This window comes from Rutidosis leptorrhynchoides, chromosome 5, assembly GCF_046630445.1.
Source record: "Rutidosis leptorrhynchoides isolate AG116_Rl617_1_P2 chromosome 5, CSIRO_AGI_Rlap_v1, whole genome shotgun sequence".
NCBI lineage: Eukaryota > Viridiplantae > Streptophyta > Magnoliopsida > Asterales > Asteraceae > Rutidosis > Rutidosis leptorrhynchoides.
Genome location: NC_092337.1, coordinates 72,581,497 through 72,597,549, shown reverse-complemented (window position 1 = coordinate 72,597,549; position 16,053 = coordinate 72,581,497).

The following is a 16,053-nucleotide window of genomic DNA, read 5'->3' as shown; positions in this document are numbered from 1 at the left end:
CTTCTAATGGTGATTATATGGGTGTTTAAAGAGGTGATTGGTTTCATGGTGTTTAATAGTTGATGATAATATTTGGGTCGATGATGAAGAGAAAATCCATGGAGGGTTTCAGGTGTGGTGACATGAGTGGTTGGTTTAGGTGGAATAAGAAGAGGGAGGGAAGTAGAGAACTCGATTGGGTTTTGGTGAAAATGGTGATCATCGATGAAGATGATGATGTTAATGGTGAAGTGTTAGATAGAATAAATAATATACGGGTTAAAATATAATATGTGTATGTTCTTGTGTAATTGATCGAAGGAAGAAATTTAAGACAAGAAGAAGGAAGAGAATGATGATGAATGTAATGCATATATGTAATGTATATATATATGTAAATGAGGGAAATTGATGTTGGACAGTGATGGTTGTCTAACAGAAATATATAGATGCATGTACGTAGATATTTTATATATATAATATAATATTAATAATAATTATTAATATTAATAATAATATAATAATAACACAAATAATTCACTTGTGGGAACACAGAAAAATAGCAAACATCTTGAACTCCTTATTTGGTTTTTGTGCCGACAGTTACACCCGGATAGTTATATCGTGTTCATTGCTAAACAGTTAACGTATAAAAGTGCTCCTAAAAATCCCAAATTTTTAGATTAAATATATTTAATTATTTCACTCATTAACTGTTTGAAACCTGATCAAAAAGGTTCGATAATTATTTATTTTGGGTTCCAATTAACATGTACGGAGTACTAAAATTTAAACTAACAAGATAAAAATATTTTTAACAAATCTAGAATCTTTGTAATCACTTTACACTCCAAATTTTATTTTAGTCTTTCATGAACACGTACAATATCTATATTAAAACTAACAAAACATCAACCGAGTGTTACCGATGTTTGCCAATTAAACTCGAAATCATTCATTTTCCATTTACTCTCTCTTTATATATAATCAGTTTTAAATAACATGTTTTATCACATAAATATATATTATATATTTTTAAACAAATATATTTAATATTATTTTATATATTTCCAAGTAGTATTTATATACACATTCATATACACACACATATATATGTATCTATTTACAAACAGTTGTTCGTGAATCGTCGAGAACAGTCGAAGGTCAATTGAATATATGAAATAGTTCAAAATTTTTGAGACTCAACCTATCAGACTTTGCTTATCGTGTTGAAAATACAATATTGTATCGAGAGTTTGGTTTAAAATTAGTCGAAATTTTCCGGGTCGTGACACATAATCACCATAGAATGTTTCTCCGATGAAGTTATGAATCAATACTTCATCGTTTATTGTTTTTGGTACTTCTTGGTATCTATGGTGCGTGTGATGTTGATATCCGAGGTACGGATGGTGATATTGAGGCGTGTGATGCAGATGTGATTGTTGGTGGTGGTAATGATCCTGTTGATATTGATGATGGTGATAACGTTGATGCTGGTGATGCTGCTGGTGCTTAGGGTATTGAGGCTTGCGATGTTGATGTTATTGACAGTACTGGTTATGTTGCTGATGCTGCTGATGGTGTTTGTAACCTTCGTACCGTATTCTCCAAAGCCACTACCCGAGTGCGAAGCTCGTTGACTTCTTCTATTACACCGGGGTGATTGTCGGTTCGGACGAGCGGATAAATAAAATCTAGAATTTGATGTAGTATATAATCGTGACGAGATACTCTGAAAATGAGAGAGAAAATGGTTTCTCGAACAGGTTCGCCGGTAAGTGCTTCAGGTTCATCGTCAAGAGGGCAATTTGGTGGATGGAAGGGATCACCTTCTTCTTGTCTCCAATGATTGAGGAGGCTACGAACCTATCCCCAATCCATCCAAAATAGATGATGACTGATTGGTTGATCCATTCCGGTCACACTGCTTTCGAAGCTTGAGCGGTATTCCATATCGGAATCCGAGGGACTTCAACTAGTGACGAGTTCCATTTCGTATGATTGAATAAAGGATTTTTCGATATGAAATGATTTTCCGGCTATCTGGTGGTATTCTAATTATATAGAATATCCACATATATAGAACAAAAGATCTCATAGATTACGGAGGGATTTACGGAATATGTCAGATAAAGTTTACAGTAACAGATACGCGTAGATATGAATTAGCAAATACGCTAAGATATGAATTTTGTCTATACACCATTCATGCAATGAATGCAGTAAGATGCGTTTAGACTTAAGATGATAAGCAGGTAATTTCCTACAGATGATAAGTAGATGATTTTCGACACAAAATGATAAGCAAAATTTTGACATGCAGACACGGTCGAAGTCCAGACTCACTAATGCAACCTAACGACTTATCAGTTAGACACACTAATGCAGACCTGATTCGCTAAGACCACCGCTCTGATACCACATGAAATGACCCGACCCAATCCATAGGGACGAATACAATAACATATGATTACATCGCGAGGCATTTGACCTCTATATGATACGTTTTATAAACATTACATTCTTTTGAAAAGATATACCATAAATGAATATTTAAAATTCAATGTTTTCTACATCTGATGATTTCTACATACAAACAATCACCGTAAATAACAGTTTACAAGAATACTTCCGTTGACAATGCAGTCAAAATAAATACACGGTGATGATTTTGTGAATGCAATGCTTCCTCGAATAATACATGTATGACTCCATGCACATGGTTTCTCTAACATATATTCAAACAGCGGAAGACTTCTAGGAACCTGAGAATAAACATGCTTTAAACGTCAACATAAAGTTGGTGAGATATAGGTTTAATGCTAGCAGCGTTATAAATATAGACCACAAGATTTCAAATACATAAACGTTTTAATAAAAATATTCTAAGTTGTTGAGCACTTGATAACCATACTTAACATTTAATCAACGTCACATATTCCCTTTATTATGAAATCTTACTACACCGTACCAAGTGTAGTCACCGAAACGAAGTACCGTGCAACCGTTGAATACTGGTTGTCCAGTCCGGTTGGGGTTGTCAGGCCCGATAGATCTATCAACAGGATTATCGTTTACAATACCTCATGTAAATAGTAGTTACCAAGTTACAGGGAAGTATGCCAGTGGTACAACTCAACGTAGAATATATATTTTTAATCACTTGTGTCCATAACGTAAATCATAAAATGCATGTATTCTCATCCCGAAATATTTAGAGTTTAAAAGTGGGACTATATACTCACTTTTGCCTTGAAGGTATTTAACTCGACTTGGTCTCCGATAGATATCACTAACCTAACCATATATATATAATATATCAACATATATTCTTTTCAAGTAATCGTTACATATATATATACATACATACTTATAATACTTTTAATATTTTCTTAGTCCGTAGTTAGCAGTCCGATGTTAGTGGTCCACAATTAGTTGCTCAATAAAATAAATAAAGACCCCATCGTATTCGTATTGATCAGAATTAATCTCGACCCATGGTACCATGTTGTCAAATGACGTGTTGCGTACATAAAGTACCGTGTTGTCAAATGACGTGTTGCGTACAATCATGAGGTCTTATGATTAATCTTCTCGTGTTGTTTACGGGTAGTCCTAAAATATATAAAATCAAATCATAAGTAATTATATATAAAATATCATATTAATTAGAAAAGATATGATTAATTTACTTTATCTCCAAATATTTTCGTAGCTAAACTAGCTTCGGATACCCAATCTTGTTTTAGTCGTAGTTTCTTCATTACAACTCCGTTTTTGTTAGTTCAACTTGCCACTTCCTTGGATCGAGTCAAATTTTAAGAATATGAACTGAAAATACCTTAGTTTGTATTCGAAATCACAGGTTATAGGTCAAACTTTGGTAAAACTTATGAAAGTGATCATTTTCCATCATAAAAACAACATTTAATGATCATTTTTCTAAAAATACTTACATTTTGAGTTAAATCATGAAATTTTTATGTGTTAACATATTCATAAGAAATATCATTTTTCCAGAACATGAAATTCCAATTCAAAGTTCAAGATGGTTTTTAATTATCCAACCCAAAACAGCCCCCGGTTGCACTCCGACGACGTAGATTCAGTTTTTAAGGTGTTCTTTGTAAAACCAAGTTATATCTTGTTAAGTTAGCATATCATTATGATATATTACAGGTCTTGAAGTGTTTTAAAAGTTAATTTAGAAGGATCTATTTAGTTTGCAAACAAGTTTGAAATCATTCAAACTATGTTCTTGTTGTTAAAATTTTACAACATAAAATAAGATAGCTATATAATTATGAATCGAACAAGATTATGAACAAGGTTACTACCTCAAGTTACTTGGACAAAGTTACTGTAAGAGATAATAAAAAATCTTGGAATCAAAGAGTGGTGGAGTTAGATCAAAAGGTTGGAAGTATACTTCTTCAAATGGGTGGTTATTTTGATATGTTCTTGAAAGAGTTTTCTTATGGTGTTTAAGGCTTGTAATTGAAGCTAAATGATGGGAAAAATGCTTGGAGATGATCAAGTATGAATTTAGGAGTATTTTGAGAGAGAAATGAAGGTGTAGGTATGAGAAAATGGAGTGAAGAAATGGTGTTCATTCATAAAAACGTTTTTAGTTTATAAAGAAAGAAAAGGATTCCAAATTTTGTTTTCTTACTAATAATTCATGCTACTTGACAAATCCTAGTTACCTCATATCTAGGGTAGTAATAATGTTGATTAGAATGTTGATTTGATGTGTATATACCAATAGTAAATACATATAGAAGCTGGGTATGATACGGGTACATATACCCTAGATATACGTATAGAAATCTTGAGGAAACTGAATGAGAATTCAAATATAGCTATCTTTTGTGAATATACTTATATTGTTTTATGTATTTAAGTCCTTAAAAAGTGATTAAATACATTATATATACGATATATGTATAAGCATTATAGGTTATAAGTATATATATCAAAGAATGTTACGTATAGTTATCGTTTTGAAAACTTAAGTTAGTAGTTTCAAAATATACTTATAACTCATTGTCATTAGTACACAATGAGATGTTAAACCATCCTTAGATCATGTTAAATATATATAAATACATATATATACACAAACGTATAATTATCGTATGTTATATAGTTCGTGATATCATCGGTCAAATTGGACGGTCAAACGTTGTGTAAAACTCTTTTCAAAAACACAAGTCTCAACAATTTGGATTGCTTATCATGTTGGTATGGTTTAATTTATGTAAATATTAATCTCATAAGTATAAAACGATTGGAAAAATCCGGGTCGTTACAATTTCTAATATCAAGGATGATGATGAAGATTTGTCCGTAAAGATTTAGAGTCAGGAGCAAGGTATTCGTTAATGACTTCAGCAGATACTGAATCATTTGGATTCTTTGAAGGCAGATTTAGTCTTTGTGATTTGTCCACAGCCTCCTTCATGATTTGCTCAATCCGTTTTCCTGTTCCAACTTTTCTGAGCTTTGCCAACATACTATTCTTTATCATTAAACTTTCGACGATTAAGGTCGTTTACAGTTTCTGTTGCTTCATTCAGCTTTTTCAACATTCCGAGTATTGATTCGTAGACTGGGTGCTTTTCAGAATTTCAGAATGAAAGATCATAATTCTAAGAGATAAATGTTATATGTATTCATATAACTGTTGATGTAGAAACGCTGCGAGATTCAAAATACTGATTGCTAATTCCCGGTAATTGGTATGGTAATTCTCGTTACAAGATGCGGATGAGTATATGATAGGGTTTTAATGAACAAATATAATAGTTTTTTTCGGAGAGACTCAAGCCAATGAGTAATGAAGTTGTTGGTAAGTTTTCTGCTAATGTGATGGGGTGTAAACGGTTCCCCGGTAACGATGACGAAAGGCAAACTTATATATCAAGATTATAATAAGACTAATCCGAATGAAAGTCGAATTTGATTTGCTGGAGCTGTGACAATTTGACTAATTTGGAGAGGGATTGTAAAGTTATTTTCGGTAATAACAACGCCAAAGGAGCTAGCACAGATACGTGTTAAACATTTATTCAGGTTCCGAGTGTTTTCAGGTGCATAACTATATGTATCAATCTTTTCTTCCATAGATGAAGTGCGGTTGGTTCATCCTCTCGATTGAGGTGTTTTCAAGAATCATGAAAGGTTTGAACGCATATTGTAATCGTCAAGATACAAATGAGGTTTAAGATGAATCAAGTGGCAAACTTGAAGAAATGTTTAGTTTCATATGCTATAATCAATATTTTAATTCATTTTAATTGTCCAATGTTAGTTGTCCACAGTTAGTAATTCAATAATTCATATATAGTTAGGTATATAATATTCGAATTAATTAATACGTATCGTGACCCATTGTATACATGTCTCAGACTCGATCACAACTCAAAGTATATATATTATTTTAGAATCAACCTCAACTCTGTATAGCTAACTCGATCATCATCGCATATAGAGTGTCTATGGTTATTCCAAATAATATATATAGATGACGTCGATATGATATGTCAAAACATTGTATACGTGTCCCGATATTTAAATGCGTAAATAACAGTATTTAAATGACGATAATTAAAGTGCATAAAATAAATAACAGAAATTAAATGATGATAAATAAAATTGCGAGAATTAAAATTGCGAATAATAAAATGTAATAAGGAATTAACAGTTAGCTAGGAACAGTTAGCTAGGATTTTGTTAGCGTGGATTCTTAACAAAATTTCTCATAGTTAATTTGTTTGTTTCTAACAAATTTTATTTTTGTCCAATGTTTTCTTCATTATGCCACTTGTTGGATTCTGATATGTCAAAATCCAAATATGAAATTGAAAGAAAATGGTTATTCTGCGGTGAACGAATTCGTATATCTGTGGATGTAGGTAGGATAGTGAATGACTGTTGAACCACATTCGAAGAATGTACAGTGTAACTTATTAATGTAAAATCTAAATATTCCTTGGGTATTACTTACCCGTTAAAATATTTTCACCATTAACAGTTTGTACAAAAAAAAATTTAATTACAATCTTTATGAAACATATATACATATATATTTTCTTCATATGTAATCATGGATTTAATGAGTTAATATGATATTAATCTCATTTGATTTACCGTTAGAACTAGAATGAATAATCTCTAAAACTTTAGAGATTACATAATCGCCGTGAAGGACGAAGATAATTGATGTAGAACAATACGTAGAACGATGATTAAGTTCGAGGTATGGATTGTGATGTTGAGACATGTGATGTTCAAACTTGGGTTGTTGGTGGTACTGGTTGAAAGGACCCGTTCATATACATTATAAACGATTCACAATAGTTGATTACATCGAGAGGTATTTGACCTCTATATGATACATTTTACAAACATTGCATTCGTTTTTAAAAGACAAACTTTCTTTACATCTAAAGTTGACGGCATGCATACCATTTCATAATACATCCAACTATAATTGACTTAATAATAATCTTGATGAACTCAATGACTCGAATGCAACGTCTTTCGAAATATGCCATGAATGACTCCAAGTAATATCTTTAAAATGAGCTAATGCACAGTGGAAGATTTCTTTAATACCTGAGAATAAACATGCTTTAAAGTATCAACCAAAAGGTTGGTGAGTTCATTAGTTTATCATAATCCATCAATTCCATAATTTTAATAGACCACAAGATTTCATTTTCATAAACAACCTTACACTCGCAAGTGTATAAAAATCATTCGTATGATGAACACCTGGTAACCGACATTAACATAATGCATACAGAATATCCCCCTGCATACTCGCAAGTATGCCATAAATATTGGCAATTGCAATCACCATTTAAATCGAAGTACTAAAGCATTCCAAATTTCAGAATGGGGTTTGTTAGGCCCATAGATCTATCTTTAAGATTCGCGTCAATTAGGGGTCATTTCCCTAATTCTTAGGTTACCAGACTTGAAGGGGCAATATTCGATTTAATAATCCAACCATAGAATGTAGTTTTAAGTATTTGTGTCTATTTCGTAAAACATTTATAAAAGCAGCGCATATATTCTCAGTCCCAAAATATATATTGCAAAAACATTTAAAAAGGGAGCAAATGAAACTCACAATACTGTATTTTGTAGTAAAAATACATATGACGTCATTGAACAAGTGCAAGGTTGGCCTTGGATTCACGAACCTATATTAATTATATATTTTTATATGTTTGATCAATATCTGTCTAACAATTTAGGTCAAGTCGTAGTGTATCACAATCCTAATGCTCGAGACTAAATATGCAAAAGTCAACAAAAGTCATATTGATCAAAATGTCTTTCAAAATTTATACATGATTATTATATAGTTTAAATATAGTCATTTTATATATTTAAATATTTTTAACAGAATTTATTAAAGTAAATAATATAGTTCTTTTTATTAATAAATAAAATTTTATATTAAAATTTATATAATAAAATATACTTTTATATATCTTAAGTAATAAAATTTATAAAGTTCATTTAATATCATAAAAAATAATATGATAGGTATTATTAATGTAATTGTATTATACGTAGTAAAATATATTTGTATCACATATTTATTTGATAAAATAATATTGATAATAATAATAATAAGTAAAAGTTGTATTATTTTGTAATAATTATTATTATTCTACTAATAAAAATAACAATAATTATATTTTCTAAAAATGATAAAATGATAATTTTTATTAATAATAGTACTAAAATGATAATAATAATGATGTTTCATATTAACAATTATATTTTTATTAAAAATAATAATTTTAATAAAAATTATAGTTTTAATATTAATAATACTTTTAATAATAATAATAGTAAAATAATGAAAACGATATTTTTCCTTTAAATCAATATCTTACAATATCTTAATTTCATCATGAACTCATACTCATTATTTCCTAATAACTTTGTTTAATAGCTTTTAGTCGTCTTTTATATCGCGTTCATATTAATAATAATAATAATAATAATAATAGTAATCATAATAATTAGATGTTACTAATATTAGTTTTAATTATAATAATACTAATAATAATAATATTAATGATAATACTAATAACTATTTGAATAATAATAATAATAATAATAATAATAATAATAATAATAATCTTAACGATAATAACGATAATAATAATAATAAAAATAACAATAATATATTTTATTAATAACGATAATAGTAATAATAATAATAATAATAATAATAATAATAATAATAATAATAATAATAATAATAATAATAATAATAATAATAATAATAATTAGATTATAACGACGATAATAATAATCATTTTTGCAAAAATTCAATTGACTATAACTTCTAAACCGTTCATCGAAACCATTCGATATCTAAATGAAAAGTTCTCAATTTTTCGCTAGCTTTCCAATGACATGCATATCATATACCTCATCTTAATAGCATATGTATTTAATTCAAGATTCGACATAACCTATCTAACGACAATAACGAAAGTATAAGCATGCATAATCCTATATACTCGAGCACTAGTCATGGATACACTAATAATATATAAAAATCAAGTTATGAGGGCTCACGTATCAATATTGAGATTCAATATTGCAGGAAAAGTACGTAGACGCAACGGGGATAATAAACACTAGTTTGACTCACGAGCAATACTCCCGAACCATACCCATAACCTCCATAGCTATAACCCATAATTTTCTTAGCTCTATCCCGCACGAAAAACAATTTCGAAATCACTCGGACAGCACTCCGTCTTAATATTTTATGTATACTAATAATATCTTGAAATAATACATAGTAAATATATATATGTAAATCGATTGAGAGAGTTTAGAGAAAAAAATATTTTCAAGTTTCTATGAAATAATGAAACCTATTGAATTCTATTTATAATAGATTTTTGAATTATTAAGTTGAATTATTAAAGTATGAATTATTAAAGTGAATTATTAAAGTATGAATTATTAAAGTATGAATTATTAAAGTGAATTATTACAGTTAAAGTAAAGTAAAAATAAAGTAAAGGTAAAGTTTAAGTATAGTAAAAGTATAAAACTATGTACGTATAATACGCGTATAAATATATATAATATTAATTTAAATCGTTATATATATTTAATAAAATAAAATATAAATATCGTTATCTTTATCATACTGGTTAAGTAATGAGTTGTCAAAAGTGGTTCTAGATATTTATAAAAGTTATATACGTTTTAATAATAAAGTTCTTTTTAAACTGAAAATGTTTTTATACGTTTGAAACTAAATTAAATAAATATGATAATTTTGTTTTCCAAAACTAAATATATTTAAGAATCATTTTGTTTAAAGGTTAAAATAATGGAAATCGTTATATCATAAAACGTTTTAGAAAAGTAGAATCATATATATTCATAATAGGTTTCAAGTTTTTAAATTACAGTCTGTTAGTGAAGCATGGGATAAAGTCCAAAGGTTAAATAAACGTATGAAATCATCTTAATGAAAAATGTCGAGTTACTTAACTTGTCGATATCCAACATCTAAGTTATTTACACTCCACGTTCTTACTTATAAATCACTTTACCATTTTCCGAATGTTGTCAAAAAGAATAGATTTCTTAAATCACAGTGGACCCGTAATCATATCACAATGTATCTGATAAATCAATCATTTGATATTATCTTCTAATTCCATCGATAAACATATTGAAACAAATACATTCGTGTAAAGTAGTATACGTTTAATACTTTATTAATATTCTCAAGTTATAATATATATATACATATCTATTTATATATAACGGTTCGTGAATCGTCGGAATTTGGTCGAGGTTATAATGAATGTATGAATACAATTTAAAATTCTTGAGATTTAACTTAACAAACTTTTCTTATCGTGTCGGAATAATATAAATATAAAGTTTAAATTTGGTTGGAAATTTTCGGGTTGTCACAGTACCTACCCGTTAAAGAAATTTCATCCCGAAATTTGAATGGGATGGTCATGGCTGACAATAAGTATGTTTTCATGACATATACGAGTTAGAAATTAGAGTTTTATTATCATCAAGTAATATAGATAAAGCAATTTGATTTTTGTAAAGAGTACGAGTGAAGTTATCACAAAAGAGTGAAACGAGTAAGCGTAGATTCGTCATATCTTTTGACGTAGATGGGTTGATTACCGGAGTTCAAGAGATTTGGAGAAAATCTTCATAATAAGATTTGATTCTTCGGTAATTAAGGAAATTTCGGATCCACTTTAAATGCGATCATCTGTTTTGATTGCTCTGTAGGATATTTTACTATAAATCCACCCTCTTCGTTTCCTTATACTCACAGCTCACACCTTCTATTCTTCCTTCCTCAATTCATATTTTAAAACATTCGTTAATATGCTCCATCCCGTTCTGATCCTTGATATACTCCTAATTTTCATATCTGTCATTCTTCTCTTTCATCTACCATCGGAGGATTTTATTTATTTTTACTATTACCTTGGGATTATAGTAATTTTAATTCTCCCGTGTCTTTACGTGGCGATACGTATTGATATGCACGGTTTGTAATTTATGTGTTGTTGTCGAGCTTTATATTTTCTTTTATATTCAAGAGTTCTATACTTTTATCTCCTCTTCCCGACTTCAAGTCAAGCAAATAATGGTCCAGAATTCGTAGATATGGATTTTGAAATGAACATAGTTAATGTTCTAAGAAGGGAAATATAATGGCACGATCTTGATTTGTCAAATTACCAGAATACCTCGAAAAAGGCCGAATCATCAAGGAAAATATTTTCTTGATATATTTAGAGTTTAAGTAGAATACAAGAGTCGTGTAACATGGCACATGATGATGTTATGATCTGTGAATCATCACGTTTCATTTAGAAACTCAGCATGACTTACTGTAATATAATCACGTTGATCAAGTGTCATTATATTATACTAACTCATGCTTCAGTTCCCAACACTACTTCAAAAACATTCATAATTTAAACTCGAAGGTTTACAGAATATAGAAACTAAACAGTTTCCTTTCTGATGTAATACAGATAGAGCAAAGAGATAAATGATTTCAGATAAGAATAGTTATGGAAATATCTTTAGAAATATGGAGGATATTTATAATAAAAGATTAGAATATCTAAGATCAGAGGATGATAAAGAATATTGCCCGCAAGAGTTTTAAAGTAAGGAGTAAGATATTCGCTAAAGACTTCAGTAGACACTTAATCATTTGGATTCTTTGAAGGCAGGTTTAGTCTTTGTGATTTGTCCACAGCCTCCTTCATAGTTTGCTCAATCCGTTTTCCAGTTCCAAACCTTCTCTTTTTCTGAGCTTTTGCCAACACACTACTCTTTATCAGCAACTTTTTACTGTTAAGGTCGTTTATAGTTTTTGCTGCTTCATTAGCATTTCGAGAACTAGTTCGCAGTTCAGGGTGTTTTTCAGAAACTTCACATTCGCAGTATCTAAGTCCAGGAGATAAACGTTATATGTATAACTGTTGGCGTCAACATGCTACGAGATTTTAAAATACTGATTGCTATTTCCCAATGATTCGTATGGCAATTCTCGTTACAAGATGCAGATAGGTAAATGATGGGGTTTTGATAATTATAATGATTTTTCGGAAAATCAAAAATCAGTGAAGTTGTTGGTAAGTTTATTGCTAATGTGATGGAACATAAATGGTTCCCCGATAATGATGGTGAAAGGGCAACGTATATATCAAGGTTATAATAAGATAGTTTTGACTGAAAAGTCGAAGTTGACTTGCTAGAGCTGTTACAAAACTGATTACTTTGGAAAGGAATTAAGAAGTCATTTTAGCTAATAAATGCCAAAGGGTCTGACACGGATACGTGTTAAACTATGACATTGGTTTTATAAGTTTTTCAGATACATAACTGTGGGTAACATGTGGTTGGATCATCATCTCGATTGTTCATTATTTGAAGTGTCTTCAGGAATTTCGAAGGGTTTGAACACAGATTGTAATCGTTAATATACATATGATGTTCTAGCACAGTATTGAAGTCAAAGTATAACTTGGAAAGACATAGGAATCTAAGAGTGATGATACTGGTTATATTTCGAATTGAATTCTGCGATTTCAAGATCAGCATATGTAATTGAATTTGAATGAGTATGGTTGTTTTGATTTTTATAAAAGAATGTGTATTGTTAAGAAAATAGTGTGTATAGTTGTTGATTGCTGAATCAGATTCGAAGAATGTACCATATTAATTGTGAATTTATATATCTCTCGGGTATTACCTATCCGTTAAAATTTTTTTCACAATTAATATTTTGTACAAAAGAATTTTATTACAGTCTTTACGAAAATATATATGTGTATATTTTCTTTAGATGTAACATAGATTTAATGAGTTAATATTAAATTAAACTCATCTGATTTATGGTTGAAACTAGAATTGAGTAATCCCTAAAACTTTAGAAATTACATAAGTATTTCTTCAATAATATTATGAATCAATACTTCGTTATTTGTTGATATACGATGCTGGTTTTTGTGAAATTCTTGTGAACTTCGCCAGGTACGAATGATGTTATTTGGAAAGTTTCGAGTACATCGATGATGAAAGTGTAAAATCAAACATATATTTAAATAATACACTTGGTTTATTATGAGTTGGAATTTATTGAATTGAGACAGAAATTGTAGCTAATGATGGTTAAGTTGCGGATGAAGGACGTACCTCATTGCATATTAGTAATATGAATTAACCGAGTAGTTAAGATTCACACATAATAGCTTAGTATGGAAAGATTTATTTTGATCTCAAAATTTATATATATATATATAAAATATACATATAATTTCTTCAGAGGGAGTTAGTTAATACTTCATAACTCGTTGATAAATAGACGCGTTATTGTTTTGTAATGATGTCCACAGTGATTCTTGAACTGACGGAGTTTGTGATGTTATAGGTGCTGCTGATTCTGATGATACTGACGGTGAAATGTCCCGTTCTTATTGATTAAAAACGTTCCATATTAATTGATTTCGTTGCGAGGTTTTGACCTCTATATGAGACGTTTTTCAAAGACTGCATTCATTTTAAAACAAACCATAACCTTTATTTTATCAATAAAGGTTTAAAAAGCTTTACGTAGATTATCAAATAATGATAATCTATAATATCTTGTTTACACACGACCATTACATAATGGTTTACAATACAAATATGTTACAACGAAATAAGTTTCTTGAATGCAGTTTTTACACAATATCATACAAGCATGAACTCCAAATCTCGTCCTTATTTAAGTATGCGATAGCGGAAGCTCTTAATAATCACGTGAGAATAAACATGCTTAAAACGTCAACAAAAATGTTGGTGAGTTATAGGTTTAACCTATATATTATCAAATCAGAATAATAGACCACAAGATTTCATATTTCAATACACATCCCATACATAGAGATAAAAATTATTCATATGGTGAACACCTGGTAATCGACATTAACAAGATGCATATATAAGAATATCCCCATCATTCCGGGACACCCTTCGGATATGATATAAATTTCGAAGTACTAAAAGATCCGTTACTTTGGATGGGGTTTGTTAGGCCCAATAGATCTATCTTTAGGATTCGCGTCAATTAGGGTGTCTGTTCCCTAATTCTTAGATTACCAGACTTAATAAAAAGGGGCATATTCAATTTCGATAATTCAACCATAGAATGTAGTTTCACGTACTTGTGTCTATTTTGTAAATCATTTATAAAACCTGCATGTATTCTCATCCCAAAAATATTAGATTTTAAAGTGGGACTATAACTCACTTTCACAGATTTTTTTACTTCGTCGGGAAGTAAAACTTGGCCACTGGTCGATTCACGAACCTATAACAAATATGTACATATATATCAAAGTAAGTTCAAAATATATTTACAACACTTTTAATACATTTTGATGTTTTAAGTTCATTAAGTCAGCTGTTCTCGTTAGTAACCTACAACTAGTTGTCCACAGTTAGATGTACAGAAATAAATCGATATATAAAATCTTGAATCAATCCACGACCCAGTGTATATATATCTCAGTATTGATCACAACTCAAACTATATATATTTTGGAATCAACCTCAACCCTGTATAGCTAACTCCAACATTCACATATAGAGTGTCTATGGTTGTTCTGAAATATATATAGATGTGTCGACACGATAGGTCAAAACATTGTATACGTGTCTATGGTATCTCAAGATTACATAATATACAATACAAGTTGATTAAGTTATGGTTGGAATAGATTTGTTACCAATTTTCACGTAGCTAAAATGAGAAAAATTATCCAATCTTGTTTTACCCATAACTTCTTCATTTTAAATCCGTTTTGAGTGAATCAAATTGCTATGGTTTCATATTGAACTCTATTTTATGAATATAAACAGAAAAAGTGTAGGTTTATAGTCGGAAAAATAAGTTACAAGTCATTTTTGTAAAGGTAGTCATTTCAGTCGAAAGAATGACGTCTAGATGACCATTTTAGAAAACATACTTCCACTTTGAGTTTAACCATGATTTTTGGATATAGTTTCATGTTCATAATAAAAATAATTTTCCCAGAATAACAACTTTTAAATCAAAGTTTATCATAGTTTTTAATTAACTAACCCAAAACAGCCCGCGGTGTTACTACGACGGCGTAAATCCGGTTTTACGGTGTTTTTCGTGTTTCCAGATTTTAAATCATTAAGTTAGCATATCATATAGATATAGAACATGTGTTTAGTTGATTTTAAAAGTCAAGTTAGAAGGATTAACTTTTATTTGCGAACAAGTTTAGAATTAACTAAACTATGTTCTAGTGATTACAAGTTTAAACCTTCGAATAAGATAGCTTTATATGTATGAATCGAATGATGTTATGAACATCATTACTACCTCAAGTTTTCTGGATAAAGCTACTGAAAATAAGAAAAATGGATCTAGCTTCAAAGGATCCTTGGATGGCTTGAAAGTTCTTAAAGCAGAATCATGACACGAAAATAGTTCAAGTAAGA